Consider the following 16,290-nt stretch of genomic DNA (forward strand, 5'->3'; position numbering starts at 1 on the left):
GCACATTTCTAGTGTGTTTCTGCACCATCGCATATTGGTGTGCTTTATAATAAATTGATAAGATCTTGATACATAGAAATAGTACTGTTAACGTAGTTAAAAAGCCTCTTTGAGGAGTAGGATCAGAAAAAAGTGAACCATTGGAAGGGGTTTGTTCCTCACTAGCCCTTAATAGAGACTAGTGACGGACAGCACTAACCCTGCACACACACAGAACTATTCTTTCATCTGTTTCGCTATAATAATCACAAAAACACTTTGATGGGATCTTGGTCTTTCGTTTAGTGCTCTATTCCTGCCTAGCTAGGTTTTGTGCTATATAAAAGCCAATAGATAAATACACTGGAAAGCATGTTTATTTATGAAACAGTAGTTGAGATTTCTGAAAGTCAGGAGCACGCGATCAGGTATCAGGCCAGTTCAAATGGAGTTCCAGAAGGCTTTTGTTGCAAGAAGGGTTTGTCAATGCTTTGGATGTGTTGAATATAGGTGTTTCCAGGAATCAAGCTCTGTAGGCAATCCCTCACACATTTACTATTCATTCTCAATGTCTCCTTCATTTTCCGTGAAGCTCTTAAGACATGCCAGATGATCACACTAGTTTAAAAAAACTAGGGGCGTGGCCAAGATGGCAGCCGAATGGGAGCGTCTTCGCTTAGCTCCACTGCCCGACTGTCCTAGTGTGTAGCCCTATTGAACTTCATTACTTGGGCCCTGTGCTGCTGCTAACAGGGGAAACACTTTGCATCGCTGTGTCACCTCAGTAGCAAGGATTGTGGTGGATATGGAGTATCTTCTACAAAATGGTGTCCACCGCAAACCCAGCACAACATGGTGTCCTACCTCCATTAGTGGCTGGAGCATTGCATGCCAGTGAACAGCAACCACTGACACAGACCCCCCACTGGCATGTCTGGACTCTGACCTGGCATACCCGGAACAGCCTTCGTCCGGTCCAGACGACCGGCGAGAGGCTGGGCTCCCATCCCATTGTCCCAGCTTGCACGCGGACTGGCGAACCCCGCAAGACTGATTAAGGGGATGGGTACCTGACACTGCTGCACCCAGCTAACCCCAATGGCGGACCTCACAGAGCAGCACATTATCCTCAGTTCAGACTGCAACATCTAACGGCAACCGGCCACCACCGCGCAATAAGAGCTTGACACCCCGGCCACGCAATCTGCCCTGGTTTTAAGTATACTCGTTCCCCCTCCCCTACCACAGAAGTTAATAAACAAGAGTAAACAGGGCAGGTGGCATCTTGACACATGCAGAACTGGTGGCAATGAGGAAAGGGAAAGTTTAGATTAGTTTCTGCCCAATGGGCTATGAGTGGGGATACATAATTGGGGATTGTGAACATCTTACTACCCGTAAAAAGCTTAACTGTGCAGAGGCCCATCGATACTCGTGCAGGTCTTCCTTCCCCTGTGCAATAGAGGCACCAGTGTAACAGAATACGCCGTGAACGGATAGACCAGTCTGTGCAGGCTTTGATTTATAACATCCCTGCCAGATAAAGAGCTACTCACCCAGAAGAGGCCATACTTGTTCAACCATACAGATATTCTGTGCAGCTGTCATCCCTTCGCCACAGTGTCTGGCACAGGACCTAAAAAGACGCCTCACTCAAAGACAGGCTGCTTAAAGCCTCCTCAAAAAACACACAGGTTTACTGCCTGTGGACGTTGACCAGGCTGATACAGAAGGCCTCACTCGCTCTTACATGGAAACACTGTTTGGCGGCTCAGGGAGGACATCGCAGCGCATCACAGAAACCAGAGGTGAAATGCGACGTGGTGAAACCCGGCCAATGGGTGCTTACCCTGTAAAAGAACAGCGATACTAAGGAGGAAGAACTGAAATCCTTTTGCTGTAAACAGTTGGAGCTACGAACCTACAGTACAGAACTACAGATTCATCTGGAGACTCTGGAAAACAGATCCTGTCGTTTCAACATCCGAGTTCGAAGCGTTCCTCTCCTGGTGTACTCTGGAGACCTGGAGGGTTATGTTAGGCAACTCTTCTGCCACATACTACCTGACCATGCCAACAAAGACTTCAAACTAGATAATACCCACAGAGCAGGCCTACTGTCCAACACCACAGGGGCGGTGCAAGATAAACTTACGTGTGTGCACCATTTTGCCATACAGAGGTTATATCAGTGGTCTGCGACCAAAAACCCATCTTATTTGAATGAGTGGCTCTACAAATACCTATCAGCCTCCAGAGGCACTGCACGCTCAAAGCGGCTCTCACCTTTTTGCGTGACAAAGGGGTTTAATAGAAATGGGGCCTCTCCATTACACCTCACCATTATATGGGATAGTGAAACTCACATGATCTGCACTATGAAGTAGGCTCGCTTGGTCCCGGTACTGGAGGACCCTCCTGGCGAGACAGACCACACTGTCCATCCTCTGAGCAAGAAACACTGATCCTCAAAATGGAATGCCCACAAACCATCAGCGGATGAGAGCTTCCGGAACACTCAGCAGTGCTCCATCAAATAAAACACAGCAATACTGCCTAATAGTAAGACCCATTTTGACACCAACACAAACACCTGAACAATATGGCATCAGTAGTGACAACACCCCCTCAGGCACAGCCTTCACGATGCAGTCACCTCCACAAATCTGGGACTGCAGTCCCAATCTCCCTAGGATTCGTTTCTGGATGGTGGAGGACGCTTATCCCTTTTGCATTACGATGTTCGCCACCATGACCCCCTGAAAAGTAGTGTTTATTTCTTCATTAGAGGTTTCAGCAATGTTGCTTGTTACATCCCCAGTTAGACCCCCCCTCACACACATCCCCACCTAGGGCACCACATCTCCGCCAACAACTCCACCTAAACTCGGGATACACGCCGCTTTTGGTTGGGTATCCATATTTGGCCCTCACTGCCACCATGATCCTTTGCTTAAGTTTAAGGTCCTGAGCTTAAGCTTTAGCACACTAAACACACCTGTGAAATGTATGCACTCTTGTCCCTTCTTAGAGACTCTAACTGTGACATATGCTTACTGCAGGAGAAGCATATCCTGAGGAAGGACTGTGCAAGGATGAAGTCCCTCTGGTTTGATAGGCACTTTTCCCGTCTGGGCCTACTAAGCGAGCAGTGGTGGCAATCCTGTTGGCTACTAAATTCCAAGGACATGTTCTGCAGACCCAAGCAGAGCAGACTGGAAGACTACTTTCTCTACAACTATTGTTGCACAATTAGACATTCACCCTTACCACGTTATATGCCCCCAGTGACCGCCAGGAGCAATTTATCCTGAACTCTGTGCGCCTGGTCACCTCCCCTCCTGATACAGATATTATAATAAATGGAGACTTTAACCTGGTCCTTGACACTACGCTGGACAGATCTACTCCGAGAGTGGAACAGACTGACACTTTCATATTAGAAGGCCTCTTTTGGCTGCACAAGGTGGGTCTCTCTGATGCATGGAGGTTACAGCACCCAGCGGCAAGGGACTATACATCTTTTCTACATCACAAAAGACATACCCCTGTGCAGACTATGTTCTCACCGCTCCTCGTACCTTGACGGCCATCACGCAGGCAGAGGTTTGGCGTTCTGGCATTCACCGATCACTCACCCATCTCAAATGCATTCTGTGTTCTGGGGCTCACCACAGACCATCGTGACTTAATAGCACTCTCCTGACATATGACTTCACCCTCAAAGACATCTGGAAGGGGATCCAAATCTTGCTGCTGAGAACGACATCCAGAAAACTCCTATCTCCCTGCTGTGGGACTCTCTAAAGGCAGTAATCAGAAGGACTTTGATAGTCCTTTCCATGCGATTGAATAAAATCAGAAAGGCTAAACTTTATTCCTTAGAGTAACAAGTACGTAGACTTGCAAACGCTCATTAACAGCCTGGGTCCCACAAAGTGCGGAAACAGTTGACATTAGCTCCCAAGCAACTTATGGTCTTCGATACAGACAGAGCAGAATTCTCCCTCATCTGCTTAAAACTGAAATATTATTCCAGAGGGAATAAAGCTGGGCAACTACTTCTAGCTAATAAACTCCACGCTCACAAAAGTAGGATATCAGAGATCCATCTACAGACAGGGCATGTGGTGGGCATGTGGTGCACAAGGGTGAAGAGATCGCCTATGCCTTTTGAGCGCTTTTACGTAGATCTGTACACTGCAGACACAGTGAACCCCGATGGCACGAAAGCCTATCTCACTACTGCCCATATGACACACCTCTCGGCACTTGAGGTGCAATCCCTGGAAGTGGGCATTTGCCAAGAGATAGTCCTTTCTGCCATAACTCCATTACTATACAAAAAATTCGGGAGCGACCCCACTGCCCAAGAGACAGGGTACCTCAAGTGTGTGAGAAAAAGAATTCTCTTGGGTATAGTAAACCACCTTCTCCTCAGATATACAATATCGTATCATGCATATATCAATCACTCTTATTAGGGTTATAAAAACTCCTAGTATTCAACCAAACTCAAACTAGAATGTGGATCTAAGTGTGGAGTTCTGAAACCTAAAGAAATTCTTTAACCCCTTCTGTGCTGGACTCGTCATGGAGCACAGTCGCGCTGTGCCCATGACGAGTCCAGCACGTCATGAGGCATTCCCTGGGTAACCCCCCCCCCCCTTCAGTGTAATGACGATCATCGCCGACGTCATTACACTGAAAGTGAAACTGAAATGAGCCAAGAGGCTCATTTCAGTTTCACTTTCTAGGTGCACAGGGGGCTATCTCAGGCCCCTGAGCACGTAGAAAGACGGGAGAGGTATCGTTGGAGTTGGAAAGGGGAGAATCTCCAGCATTCCCCCGGGTCTCCCGATAAAAACTGTGCCTCACTTGTGTGGGAGGCCTAAGGACCCGCCACGGGCAAGAGTCCAAAACGTAGTGAGGCGCACTACGTTTAGGACCCTTGCCTGTTGAGGCGCACTACATTTTGGACCCTTGCCTGTCGCGGTTACTTGGGCCTCCCACACGAGTGAGGCACCGTTTTTATCGGGAGACCCGGGGGAACGCTGGGTGGTAGGAAATTTGTGTCAGCCCGGTGATGCCACAACTTTCCCACACAAAAATGTGTGAAAAAGGTGATTTTTTCAGCTAAATTTGAGGTTTACAGGGCATCCTGGGTAAGGAAACTTTGGGGGATCCACGCAAGCCATACCTCCCTGGAATCCCCCGGGTGTCTAGTTTTCAGAAATGTGTGGGTTTGGTAGGTTTTCCTAGGTGGCCCCGAGCACCTGGCCAAAAACCCAAGTGACCCCCCCTTGCAAAACCAGGTCGTTTTGAGATAGGCAATTTTCATGTCGCCTCACTACGTTGTGGGCCCTTGCCTGTCGCGGGTACTTGGGCCTCCCACACGAGTGAGGCACCGTTTTTATCGGGAGACCCGGGGGAACGCTGGGTGGTAGGAAATTTGTGTCAGCCCGGTGATGCCACAACTTTCCCACACAAAAATGTGTGAAAAAGGTGATTTTTTTCAGCTAAATTTGAGGTTTGCAGGGCATTCTGGGTAAGTAAACGTTGGGGATCCACGCAAGCCATACCTCCCTGGAATCCCCCGGGTGTCTAGTTTTCAGGAATGTGTGGGTTTAGTAGGATTCCCTAGGTGCCGGTAGAGCTATGGTTCAAAAACTACAGCTAGGCACTTTGCCAAAAAAAGTTCATTTTTCACTGCGAAATTGAGGTGTCCACGATGCGTTTTGCGCCGTTACCTGTCGCGGGCACTAGGTCGAACCACACAAGTGAGGTACCATTTTTCTCGGAAGACTTTGGGGAACGCGGGGTGGGTGGAAATTTGTGGATCCACGTAGATTCCAGAACTTTCCACCAGAGAAATGTGGGGAAAATGTGTTTTTTTTGGGCAATTATTTAGGTTTGCAAGGGATTCTGGGTAACAGAACCTGGTGGGAGGCAGTCAAGTCACCCCATCCTGGATTCCCCTGGGTGTCTAGTTTTCAAAAATGTATAGGTTTGCTAGGTTTCCCTAGGTGCCTAGGAGCTATGGTTCAGAAACTACAGCTAGGCACTTTGTCAAAAAAGGGTCATTTTTCGCTACGAAATTGAGGTGTGTCCATGTTACGTTTTGCGCCGTTTCCTGTTGCGGGCACTAGGCTGACCCACACAAGTGAGGTACCAATTTTCTCAGAAGACTTTGGGGAACGCGGGGTGGCTGGAAATTTTGGATCCACGCAGATTCCAGAACTTTCCACCAGATAAATGTGGTGAAAAAGTGTTTTTTTTGGCAGTTTTTTAGGTTTGCAAGGGATTCTGGGTAACAACCTGGTGGGAGGCAGTCAAGTCACCCCATCCTGGATTCCCCTGGGTGTCTAGGTTTCAAAAATGTATAGGTTTGCTAGGTTTCCCTAGGTACCGGCAGAGCTAGGGTTAAAAAACTACAGCTAGGCACCTTGCTAAAAAAGGGTAATTTTGCATTGTGAAAATGTGGTGTGTTCACGTTGCGTTTTGAGCCATTTCCTGTCGTGGGCACTATGCCTACCCCTACAAGTGAGGTACCATTTTTAGCGGGAGACTTAGGGTAATTCAGATTTGTAAAGGAACTGTTATTACCTATTGACTTTCTATGCATTTCTGTCTTCCAAATGAAAGACATTGTGTAAAAAAGAAGTTATTCGAAAAAATGACTGATAATTCTCATGCTAGTATGAGTATTCCCAAATACGGAAATGTGCAAATATCTACTGTTTCTAAACTCTATATTTTGTTCCCATTTCAGAAATACATAGGTGTCTTTCATACCGATTTTTCCATGTACACATTTTTACAGAATAATTACTATATACCCGGTACATAATAAAAAACCATTGCAAGTTGCTGCTCAGTTTTTGGCTCTGGGTTCATCGGGTTCGTGGTGAACCTACAAGTCCTATATATCTCCACAACCAGTAATGTCCAGCGGATGTAACGGTATATTGCTTTCAAAGAGCTGTAATAATTAGAAGAAGTTACAGGTGAAAACGTTGACACAAAAGGCGCTTTTTTTCAACAAATTTTCAATTTATCCTATATTTAACCGTTAGTTTCTATAAAGAAACCTTGATGGATCTACACAAATGACCCTTTGCTGAATTCAGAATTTTGTCTACTTCTCTAAAATGTATAGCTTTCCAGGATCCATTATTGCTTTTGTAACCATTTCTACCATTAACTGGAAGGAGGTCGAAAGCACAAAAAATAGCAAAAATAGGTTATGTCCCAGAAAAATGCCAAAACTGTGTAAAGAATGTTGGGTTTCTGACAAAAGTCTGGTATCCCCTAAAAGCTGGGAAAATGGTGATTTCAGCCCCACAAACCTTTTTTTGATAACACTTGCAGGGAAAAACCCAGATGCTTTCATTTTCAGCCCGTTTTTCCCATTTTCCCAAAAAAAAACTACATTTTGCTGTATTTTTGCTCATTTCTGTGACCCCTCCAGGGTAATCCACAAACCCTGAGTACCTTCAGAATCCCCATGATGTTGGAAGAAAAGGACGCAAATTTGGCGTGGATACCTTATGTGGTCAAAAAGTTACAGGGGCCTCAGCGCGCACTACCCCAAATAGCCAAAAAAGGGCGTGGCACAGGAGGGGGAAAAGGCCTGGCAGCGAAGGGGTTAAAATTGCACGATTTAACAAAAATGCTTTTACTCACCTGTTTACAGGAAATGTCCCAGTGCTGCATCCAGGCATACAGCACTGAGTAAGAAAAGTAATCCAAAAGTAACTAACCTGCTATTTTACTGAAAATCTCATTCAAGTCTATGTACTGTATTTACAAGTGATTGCATTTCTCTGAAACAATACTGTAAGTCAAACCATAGTACATGTACAATTGCAATTGAACTGTATTACAATCACCATTTACTACCGTAAAGTATGTATTGCTTACCTGTGCCAGGCTTGCTTGCTTCGAGAAAATAAAATAAAATAACTAAAAGAATATTTTTATACAAAAACAATTGGTCTGAAGTTCAGTCTTTGAGTGTGTGAATTCATGTGCTGACTGAGTGTGTACAACAAATTCTTAACACTGTCCTCTGATACTGCCTTACTGCTTGACCACACTACAACAAATAGAGAGTAAGGTTCTATCTAACTTTACCTCTGCCTACCTTTGGGGTTCCACTGGACTCTGTGCACACTATACCTCACTTTGGAATAGTATATACAGAGCCAGCTTCCTACAAAAGGTCATTATGATGGCTGTCTGTGCTGTGAAGCAGGCCATCATCCCTAAATGGGGCACCTACTCCATAACGGACCACACCGACTGGTTGCATAAACTGTGGGACATTGCTGGGGTGAAAGAAATCACGGCCTCGCTTGATACTAAGTTGACACAGTTTCACAAAATGTGGGGCACATGCATCAAATGTCTAGCCTAAGAATTTTGTGAACTCACATGCCCGCAATACTTCTGCATCCTGCAATTTATGCAGAGTGCGCATATCTGAGACCTATGTAGTAGAGATGACTAAACTGGCTGAGGATGCCCTGTGACTCCCCACTCAGCGACACTGAGCTGTGTATGAGAAGATGCCAGGGTGTTGGACCCTACTCCAACCTTGTTTGACCCCCCTTCAAATCCTTCCCTCACCCCTCCATACCCTCTTCCTGTACCCCCTCCTTTTTCCCATATTCTCGACTTAGTTTGTCGTTGTTTAACACTGTGCCTTCCCGGCGGTTGGGTGTAGGTGAGCCTATGTGTCCACTATTAAAATTAATAAAAGATTTGGAACAATAATAAAAAAAAAAAAATACTGAAAATAATTGGACTATTTGGGGTGGGTGACTAACCACCTCCAAGAATAATCACAATCTTTATCATGGTATACTCTCAAAGTTCTTGAATTAACCTGAGTTCAACCCCCTGGTAGCTACGGCACACACAGGCTTAACTTAGGGTAGTGTGTAAAAATGTAATAAAGTTAAAAATGCAAACCATAAAAATCCCAAAATGTATTAGAAAAACAGACTAGTAAATTTGAATAAACAAATTGACATAACAATGACAAAAATCCAATAAAGGTAACTAGAGGTATGTACTTTTAAAGTTTTAAGTAGGAATATCGCCAAGAAGCATAAAGTGTCAGTGATAGTCAACAGTTGTGGTGGTCCGGGACCTAGGTGCAAATGGAGTGCGGGTCAGATGTACCAACCATTTTTATCCTCTTCAAAGATTTTACTTTCTGACTTTAGTCCTTTAAGTCCCAATTTACCAAAGGAGTATGCTTCTAAAGCCCACTGGGACCTCAGGGGAGTCACCTAGAGACTCACAAGGTGTTGGGCTGAGGCCAAACATCAGGGTCCAGCACGGGTCCAGTTACCACTGGTCAGATGGGTAGTTGCAGGAAAAGACCTCTTGTAGCTCGTTAGGTCCCTGTGTTAAACGGCACCTACAAATTTAGTTGGACTGTGGATTGGATACAAAAAAACTTCATAATACAGAGACTGAGTCTTCTTATATCATCAACAAATGTTGGTTCAGCTAGCTCACAGTACTGCATCTAAACTCTAAGCCTCCTGAGTTACAAGTGCTGTTGGCAACCTCAAACATGACCGCTCTCATTCCCAAGGAATTGGTAATGGAGTAAATGTTTCCGGGACCAACCCTAACTACTTTTGCTATTTTAAAGATGGGGAATATCTCTGGCCATACTGAACTCGGTCTCTGAGGGCTGGGAGTGTGTGTGGGTGGAGTTTACTATAGTAATCCTAGTGTCCTACATCTAACACTAAAATCAAGTTTGGGCAGCCACTCTGCCCAGAATAGTCCCAGAGACAGAAGTCTGGTAGAACAACGCAGGGTTTTCCAGCAACCAGACAGTGGATACAAACAAATTGTCTTGCATCCTTTCTCGCCCCTTGAAGTGTACTCCAAGTGTCATATATAAACCTGCCAAATTATGGCGAACAATGTAAACACAATCATATGATTAATGGAGCGTTGAAACTTTTCAGACACTCACCCCCAGTCACTGTTAGATCTGGGTGAAATCCATCATCGTTATTTAGCTCACTTTGCCACTCCAGTTCAGACCCAGCCATATGCAAATCAGTCTTGACCCTGTTCCTCGCTGCCTGCCTTCAGAGATTGTGAATTCCAGTCTCCCCATATCTTAATGACTGGTTGTTGAAGTTGAACCTACCGTAGACAGTTGTGGACCACCTCCAGATGACGGCAGACTTATTCACGTCAGTGGGGTTTTCCATCGATGTGCCAAAGTAACAGCTAACTACTTTACAGAGGCTTCCCTTTATTGGAGCCATCCTGAACACAATGCTCTTCTGAGCCTTCCGTGTGCTTCAACATGTCCAGGACATTCAGGCTATGATCCTGATGTTTCAACCTTTGACCTGGGTCTCAGTGAGAGCTGCTTTGGGACTTTGTGGCCTCCTGCATGCATCTTGCTTGTGGATCACACCAGGTGGCACAACTGAGCTCTGCAGTAGGATCTGAAGTCTCAGTAGGCTCATCACCACGGGTACCTTTCCGATTCCATTTAGATGTCAGAGAAAACTGCTAAAGATCTGTAGTGGTGGCTGCTGGACTGCAATTGGCCCAGTGCCAGACTCCTCTCTGTGCACCACCCAGAGCTAGCGGTTGTGACAAAGGCATAGTTTTTGGGTTAGGGAAGCCATCTGGGAAATGTGGATATCCGAGGAATCTGGTCACTAGTGGAAACCTGCCTCCACATCAACTTGCTGGAGTAGTGGGTGATTCACTTCAAGGGGGACAGGTACAGTTTCAGCTCTTTACGGACAAAACCACAGCCATCTGGGGCTACATCAAACAAGGCGAGTGGGGTCATGGGTCTTAAGTCAAGAGGCTCTGCACCTTTGGAACTGGTTGAATTGTTACGGCATCTACCTGCTCACACACCACCTAGCAGGATCTTTAAACACCAGGGTGGACAAACTCAGCCTGCGTTGCATAGCGTATAATGAGTGGCGGCTGCATGCAGATGTTACGCATGGCATCTTCCGGCAATAGGGAGAATCCTGTCTCGGTATTTTTGCCACAGCAGAAAGCGCGCAGTGTCCAGACTTTTGCTCTTTGGTGTTCCCAAGGTACTTCTCACTCGGAGACATCTTTCACTTAGATCAGCGCTTGGGACTCCTGTACGTCTTGTTGGCTCTGCCTCTCCTGCCCAAAGCTCAGAAAATAAATCACGAACGACCAAGCCAAGTCACCCTAGTGGTCCAGGACGAGGCAAGGAGTGTGTGATATGCAGAACTTCTGGCCATGACCATTTGTCCTCCGATCCAGCTTCCCTTTAGGGTTCTGCACCCGAGGCTGCTCACCCTACACGATTAGAGATTTAGTAGCGACTATTGAGGGCTTTTGATCTCCCTTCCATAGTAGTGACTGGAATCTTAGCAGCCAGGTATGCCTTGACTAAAGCAAACTATTCAGGACTCTGCAAAATGTTTGTTGTCTGGTGTTCTTCCTGAAATATCCAAACTTTAGAGGCACAGCTGTATGATATTTTGCTGTTTGCCTGTATTTAGCTTAGCAGGGATTTGTGTGGCAAACACTAAAGGTTATTTGTCAGCTCTTTACGTTTACTTATCAGTTATTTTTATCCAAATCATGTGTTGTGAATCCTTTTATCAAAGGGCGGACTCGTGTGTTCCTGCCAATACCATTTGTGATGCCCCAGTGGGACTTCAGTCTGATTCTCACTTTTTCGTGCACTCTATTTTATCCAATATACATTTGTTATCTCAGACTGTTTACCTTAAAGGTGGCATTCCTCATAGTGATGCCAGTTTGTGTGAATTAATTGCACACACTATCTATCCTTCTTTGTGGAAAAACTATTGCTGCATACGAAAACGATATTACTTCCGAAACTTGGAACACCTTTCGAGATAGGACAGTTCATCGCTCTTCCAGCTTTCTTTGCGTGCCTCATCCATCCAAGGAGAGAGAAATGCTACAACGCCTAGGCCCAAAAAGAGTTATGAGCTTTTTGATCAACTGTACCAAGGAACATTGAGTGGACTGTCAGATCTTTGTAGGCTTTTCTGAGATGAAGGGAATCTGGGTGGATTGTTTTATGCATCAGAACCTGCTATGGCTTGGCCAAGAAACAGTGTCAAAAAAGCCTACATGCTTATTCTACCTGAGCAAACGCTGCTCCCACAGCCTTGGTGTGCAAGGTGCCAATCTTGGACATTTGCTAGGCTGCTTTATAGTCATCCGTTCACACGTTCACAAAGCACTACAGCCTGGATAACCAGATTTGAGGGTAAAGGCATTTTACCTGATCTGTCCTGCAGGATTTCCTGGTCGGAGTCATTCCACAGACTCACAACCTGAGGCAGTATTGATTTTGTATCTATTCACAATGTGTGAAAATGTTGATTAGAAGTATCTATCAGAAGAACAAGTCAGTTACCTTTGGTAACGATCTTTCTGTTGAATACTCTAACCTCCGATTCCTCACCAACCTACCCACCTCCCTGTTCTGTTGAATGGGCTCTTTTGATTCCATGATAGTAAGGTCCCAATTTGGAGATGTGCACACGGCACTATTTGATTACTAATGCTCCTCTTACAATGGTGCGGACCAGTATCAGAAAGAAACTGACGTTCGCGCGGCGGGGGTGACCATGTAGGTGCACTGGCATCACATCTGAGGTGAATCTGATGTAGAACCGCATGACACCACCTACCGGCGCTTGATGGAATTGCTGAAGAAAATTCTTCTGATCAAGTCTGGTGCCTGGAGGTATTCACAAGGTGAGTTGTCTGCGGTTAGAGTACCCACCAGAAAGATAAATACTAAAAGTAAATCACCTAGCGACATTCTTTGGTCCACTTCACCCCTCGAAAGAGGAGGAAAGAATGCATTGTTTGGACTCTGGCACTAAGTTTTTACATTGATCGAACCAAAGACCATTGGGTAGATGATCGGCTCTTTTTGGGGTTCTCAGGCGCAAAGAAAGTTTTTCAAGGTTGGTAGTTCTCTTCAGTAAGGTGTGCTACACGCTGGCCAAGAAGCAGGGACTATGCTGACATTTTCTTCCTGATCCAGTCTGGTACCTAGGGATATTTTCCAAAACAAATGTTATTTGTATTGTCAGCCACGTATAAACCACTGGGCCCAATCCACACATTTACAGGTCAGTGCAAATAAATATGGTATTATCTACATCAATACAAAACAAAAACCAAATATGCGAGACAACTAAATTTGCAATGTCACTGCTGTGCTCCCCAGCTACTACTCTCCCGCACCTAAATGTCCCCAACACATATAAACTGTACAGCTTTGTAAAGAGCCAGCATCCCTATCTAAGTTCATTCTCTAAATGCAATGCAACAGATGTCAGGGGCTACAAAGGTAGTCCGCGATATTCGGCCTACTGCTGCCAAATCTTGGGGTGTTTCTGTAGGCATCCCCTAGCTTTTAATTTTTGACAGTTCTAGGCCTATGCAAAAGTCCATGCCTTTTTTCCAAACACCCAGCAGAGGAGGGAAAATAGCATTCCACGATATGGCTATATCTCGTTTTGCAAGGGTAGGCCCAAGAACAGCAGGTAGTGTTTGTACCTGTTGCCCCCAATTTCGTCGGTAGCGTGTACAAAAATCAATTTTGGTGAAATAGGGAGATCCCAGGCTAAAACCTCGGATAGGCATGTTATGACACCTCGCCGGAACTTTGTAAGTGCACCACATAACCAAATTGTGTGAATAAAGGTACCCTCGCTGTTGCCACATTGTAGGCATGTGGGGGAGGCTACTAGGCCGGCCCACCAGAGCCTATGCCGAGTAATTTATACACGGCGTACATATTTGAGTTGAGGCGTAGGCGAGAGGAGATGGCCGCACCGCTTGGGGATTCCTGGGCCTCTGTCCAATTGTCATCCTCTATCGAACTTTTATCTCCCTGCGAGGTTGCTCGAAGGGCATTAAGTTGGGTGGGGCTATTGGTAATTAGGGACTGGTGTATCTTAGTGATTTTATGGTCTCTCATGAGCAATTTACCTTCCAGTGGATTGAACTCCGGAAGAGTCTCAAGGTTCTTAATGTAGGGGGACAGAGCATGACCAAATTGTAGATATTTTTTAAAACTGGTTGTGTGGCATGGTGAATTCACTTTGTAGCTCCTGGAAGGATTTAAGAGTCCAGCCATGCATGACTAACCCCAATGAGGCTATATCAATATTATCCCATCCTTGGAACCCAGCTAGATTGGCCATATGAGGAAGATGACCATTATGCCACAGTGGGTCTCTCGTGTGAGGTGACCCCACCACCCCATCTGATGCAGCGATGGTCTCCAGACTTGAAACACCACTCCTGTCACGGGTGGTAAGGCCCGAATCCCCGGCACACTATATGGATGTGTGATTAGAAGTGTCACCCATTGTCCATCGTTTTACAGCGTATGTGGGATCATCCCTGCCGCCGTACCACTATGCATTAAGCACATGAAGATAAGATGCTACATCGTAGGGCTGAATGTCCGCAGCTGCAATGCCACCATAATGAGTAGATTGAAAGGTTTGTAGGGCCACCCGAACAGTGCCCCTGCCTCATAAGAATTGACCCACTAGTATCATTTATTTGCCAAAAACAGGCAGCAGGAATCTGGTATGGGTGATTCTATAGTTAGTACAGAAGACGGGAAAGGGATACCACCTTAAAGATGCAGAGCGTCCATATAGTGACGGGGCATGTGTGACCAGGATTTTACCTCTACCTTTACTTGTTCCGTCAATAGAGCGAGGTTATGTTCCCAAGAGATGGGCTGAGAGGTGGACAAGAAGACGCCTAGGTATCGCAGCCCCTCTGTGGCAATAGCCAGATCGGTCGACCATGTGCCAAAGTTGCATGCCCCCCCCCCCCCCCATATCGGACATAGAATAGATTTACTGGCGTTCAAATATAAACCAGATGTCTCTCCAAAAGCCTGCATGATACGAAGGAGCCTAGGGCCTGTTCTATGTGGGTCGGTGAGGAAAAATAAGACTATGTCGGCATATAGTGCGATGTGGTCTGAGACCTCCCACAACCATACGAAGCCCCGGACCAGGGGGTCCATTCTGACCCAAGCCGCCAGTGCCTCCATGGCCAGGGCAAATAAATATGAAGACGGGGGACAACCCTGGCGAGTACCACGCCAGATAGGAATTCGGGGGGTGGGGACCGAGCCAGCCACTCGCACTGAAGCAGTGAGATCTGTATATAGCAGACTTATGTATGATAGGACTCTGGGGACGATATTGAGGAGTCACAGAAGCGCAAATAAATCAGTCCAGCTGACAGAGTCGAAGGCCTTGCCAATATTGGCTAATAATGGGGCGGCTGGGCGGCCCAGGCGATCTACAGCCGCTGTAGCATTGTGGACCCGGCGGATATCATGGCTGGTAGTGCAACGGGGCATGAAGCCAGCCTGTTCCGGGTTTACTAAATCGGTTATGTGGGGCATGAGTCTGCTGGCCAGGGCTTTGGCGTGTAATTTAGCTCCTATATTCAATAGGGAAAGTGGGTGGTAAGAGGAGTGACAATCTGGGTGTCGGCCTGGTTTGAGAAAGACCACCACTTCAGCCTGTTTCCAGTCCGAGGGAAGCTGCTTCTCTTCTAAGGCGGTGTGGATCACCTCGAGATAATGAGCGCCTAGTTGTGGCATGTATGCTTTAAAAAAATAAACAGGGAAAGCCGTTGGGTGCTGGGGCTTTGCCTGGGCGTAGGTCGACTAGGGCGGTCCTGAACTCTTCGACTGTAAGGGGGGTATCGAGCAGAGACCTAGCAGTGTTCGATAGGGCCTTCGGGGTAGGTCATCTAGAAATTTCTGTAGTAAAGGCCTCTGGTAGTGCATCCCTTGCGGCGTCTTATAATATTTGGCAAAGCTATTTGCAATCACTGAAGGATCAGTGAGAATATTGCTGTGGGAGTCGCGAATGCTATGCGCATGTTAACACAACCGATGTAGTAGTTTACTGAATTTGTCTCCACATTGATATATCTGACTACGGGAGGCCAGCCAAGCCGTTCGAGCTTCTTTTAATACTTCTCCATGATACAGCTGTTGTACTTCAGCCAACTGACTGCACTCAGGGCCTCCTCCCTCCTCCTGTCCCATCGTTCTAAAGTCAAAATGCGGGTCTGCATCTGCAGGATTTTCTCGCGATGTTTACGCCTCAGAGCGCAGAGAGAGATAGCGACTCCACGAAGAGTCGGTTGCATGGCCTCCCGTAAAGTTACGGCTGAGTCAACAGTCCCAGTATTTAGGGGAAAGTACCCGGTCACGGCCTGGTGCAT

At 46.3% G+C, this 16,290-nt stretch overlaps 1 protein-coding gene across 5 annotated transcripts in view; it reads left to right on the forward strand.

Annotated features, from left to right (window-relative positions):
• Positions 1-16,290, forward strand: part of PPP6R2 (protein phosphatase 6 regulatory subunit 2) — a 913,508-nt gene that overhangs the window by 371,019 nt on the left and 526,199 nt on the right. The window lies entirely within an intron of this gene.

This window comes from Triturus cristatus, chromosome 4_1 (assembly GCF_964204655.1).
Source record: "Triturus cristatus chromosome 4_1, aTriCri1.1, whole genome shotgun sequence".
Classification (NCBI taxonomy): Eukaryota; Metazoa; Chordata; class Amphibia; order Caudata; family Salamandridae; genus Triturus; species Triturus cristatus.